This window comes from Sorex araneus, chromosome 6, assembly GCF_027595985.1.
Source record: "Sorex araneus isolate mSorAra2 chromosome 6, mSorAra2.pri, whole genome shotgun sequence".
In the NCBI taxonomy this organism is placed as follows: Eukaryota; Metazoa; Chordata; class Mammalia; order Eulipotyphla; family Soricidae; genus Sorex; species Sorex araneus.
Window position 1 is genome coordinate 125,581,388 of NC_073307.1, and position 3,768 is coordinate 125,585,155.

Genomic DNA, 3,768 nt, shown 5'->3' on the forward strand with positions numbered 1-3,768 from the left:
TGACCTCCACTACCCAACGGCCGCCATGATTCAGACCACTTTCCACATGCTTGGGCCAAGCCTCATGCATGAGTGAATGTATTCTTGGACTGCGGGGCTGCTTTACGGCCGCACAGCATGTCATCATGAAGGGAATATATATATGCCTCTCGGAGAGCCCGGCAACCTACCGAGAGTATCTAGCTCACAAAGAATAGCCTGGCAAGCTCCCCATGGCGTGTTCAATATGCTAAATACAGGAACAATACCAGGTCTCATTCCCCTGACCCTGAAAAGAGCCTCTAATCTTTGGGAAAAACAAGTAAGGAGAGGCTGCTAAAATCTCAGGGCTGGGATAAATGGAGACTGGTGCCTGCTAGAGTAAGTTGATGAACAAGGAGATGACAGTGATACAGTGATGCAGTGATACAGTGATATTCTTCAGCAATTTTCAGCTGTGAAAACAATATAAAAATGTCATCAAATACTTTCACCTGAAAATTCTTTCTGGGTTTTTTTAAGACTTTATATGGGTCAATTCTCTTAGGCATAATTTATAAGGTTTCTGGATTTTGCCCAAGCCTGGGATCAAGGCGCATGCAAGAGGTAAATTCTGACTGGATCCTTGGCAGGGACCTTGTGGTCCTTCTAGCATCACCTGGTATAATCCTGGTGACCCTATTAGTAGTGAAAGCCAAAGAGGCCACTGAGTATGGCTGAGGTGTCCCAGCACTACAAAGTTTGAGCAACACATATTTCTGACCGCAAATAGCTTTCTTAGATAATTTTCTAATAACAGTCTACCACACTATTTCAGAAGAGGATTACTTTCAAAAGTTTGCAAATTGAAAAAAATGTATAAACTATTCACAGTGCAATGGTGACATTTTTTATATAAAAAATAAATCAAGTACATATAGCTATGTGAATTTAAATGTTAAATATGGCTTGTAATATCTTAAAATTCCTAGATTATTAATTATTTGGATTTTAAAATATATATCAAATATATGAGTAACTCTTAGGGCAGAGAGAATTAAATTACTATATCTGGAAAGATAAAATTTATAGTGATAAATCTAGGAAAAGTTTAGCATTTATTTCATTCTTTGAACAGAATGACTAAGAGCTATCTGTTTATATTTTCTAAATTAACTTCAAAATTATTTATTAAGTGAAAATACATATTTTACATTCTTGATTGCATAGGGAATTATGTATTTAGAGAATATTTCAAGTGGAGGTTAGGGGGTATCTAATACAAATGGAATTGAAAAATAATTTACATGCCTGCCAAAGATAATGCTTAAAGCATCTTAAATTTGGAGAGTATTGTCTACACTTATTCGACAGTCTTATATCAGTTACTTGGAGAAATTGCAAGCTTATTCCCTCAGACTTAGCTATTATAAAGTAAGTACACAGAGCTCAATCGATACAGACAATTCAAATGCCTAAATAGTTTACATTCCTTCAGGGAATGAAAGATGCTGCAGTAAAACTGGTATCAATTTGCTTCTCTGCAAATTAAAAAAAAACTATCATAAGGGTATAATACCAGAATTTTTATAGATATGTAGTTTAATCACCTCTAGCTTCTCTAAAGGTCTGCTTAGTTATTTTCAATTGAACATTACAGCACATTAATAATCATACAAATCTGTATTCCAACCTGCAGAAAATCTATCTGTCATCAGCAAATAATTGAAAATACAATGGTATCTCCATCATTGCTTTAATTTTCTTATAGTAAATGAATAAAAATATACATCTATAAAAATAAAAATTTTCAGAAAAAAATTATCATTTATATTTTTCTCTGACACCTTTGAAAAGATATAAAATTTTCAGAAACATTTCTGAGGGGCTGGAGAGTTAGTACAGTAGGTAGAGTACTCACTTTGCCCATGACTGACCTGAGGGTTCACTCTTCGAAGAATGATGAATTTTCAATTTGTTTTTTATTTTGTCATCTGGACTTTGTTGATCTAATAAAATTACATTAAGAATTGAAATGAGTTATACATTATTGTGCTCATGTTTCCCCCATACAAAGTTTGAGAACCCATCCCTTCACCAGTGTCCATTCTCTACCACCAGTAAACCCAGCATCTCTCCCACCCTCCCCAGTCCCGTCTCCCCCCCCCACACCCCGCACTGCCACTATGGCAGGGTATTCCCTTTTGTTCTCTCTCTCTGATTATGTGTGTGGTTTGCAATAAAGGTGTTGAGTGGCCATTGTGTTCAGTCTCTAGTCTACATTTGGCACGCATGACCCTTCTCCCACATGACCTCCGACCACATTTTACTTGGTGTTCCCTTCTCTGAGTTGCCCAGAATGAGAGACCCGCCTCCAAGCCATGGAGTCAACCTCTTGGTACTTATTTCTACTATTCTTGGGTGTTAGTCTTATAGTCTATTATTCTATATTCCACAGATGAGTGCAATCTTTCTATGTCTATCTCTCTCTTTCTGACTCATTTCACTTAGCATGATACTTTCCATGCTGATCCACTTATATGCAAACTTCATGACCTCATTTTTTCTAACAGCTGCATAGTATTTCATTGTATAGATGTACTAAAGTTTCTTTAACCAGTCATCTGTTCTAGGGCACTCAGGTTTTTTCCAGATTCTGGCTATTGTAAACAGTGCTGCAATGAACATATAAGTGCAGATGTCATTTCGACTATACTTTTTTGCTTCTCTGGGATATATTCCCAGCAGTGGTATTGCTGGGTCAAATGGGAGCTCAACCTCTAGTTTTTTGAGAATCGTCCATATGTTTTCCATCTTTCTTTGTTTTTTGTAAATTCTATATTTAAAAATGAGAAAATGTATGACTTTTAGAGGTAGTGGCTTGCTCACTTCTATATCTCTAGAGCTTTAGATTTAAGATTTCCATCTAGAAGGGTGACATGAATAAGATTATTATTTTCTAAACCACTTATCATGTACACAATGTAATGTTAAAATTTAGTCACTGGTAAAAGACAAAATATACTAAATATACTAGGGTTGGGTAATAAATACAGTGCTGTAGCACTGTCATCCCGTTGTTCATCGATTTGCTCGAGCAGGCACCAGTAACATCTCCATTGTGAGACTTGTTACTGTTTTTGGCATATCAAATATGCCACTGATACCTTGCCAGGCTTGCCGTTTGGGCGAGATACTCTCTGTAGCTTGCCAGCCTCTCTAAGAGGGACAGAGGAATCGAACCCAGGACGAGGAATCGAACCTCAGTCGGCCACGTGCAAGGCAAATGCCCTACCCACTGTGCTATCGCTCCAGCCCCAAATCACTTCTCAGCCTTTTGGCTAAGATCAAGTGTAGTATCAAATACAGTGTTATGAAGTAAATATCATCTTAGATTAAGAGATGAAGATTAATTAAATGTCAAGTTCTCTTCTTTTTTATTTTCTATTTTAGTCATCTCATCATCATCATCATCTGGGCTGTCTTTCCCGGGGCCCCTCGGAGGGGGTGGACTCCAGCTTCCCTCCCTGCCCCGAGCAGCGCTCCAGAGGCCAAAGACGTCCAGAGCCTAGCCACAGCCATGCTCTAGACCCCTCTCCACATGTTCAGACGAGCCTCACGCATGAAGGTACCGGCAGAGGAAACCAGGTGTGTGGGACTCAGGGCTGAGACCTCTAAGCCTGCCCGGATTGGGACTGGGCCTCCTCTGCCCAGATTTCCCATTTCCCAGTAGCTAGGTGGTCACACTTAGGGAATGTGTAATCCCCGGAGCTGTGTAATCCCACCAAAGGCCCACACCCAGAGACTTAA

General features: G+C 38.9%; 1 non-coding gene across 1 annotated transcript; it reads left to right on the top strand.

The window, feature by feature from the left end:
* Window positions 1-3,279: 3,279 nt before the first annotated feature.
* LOC129406415 (U2 spliceosomal RNA) lies at window positions 3,280-3,476 on the top strand. Its single transcript, XR_008630998.1, has one exon. It is a non-coding gene; the product is annotated as a U2 spliceosomal RNA (small nuclear RNA).
* Window positions 3,477-3,768: the final 292 nt, after the last annotated feature.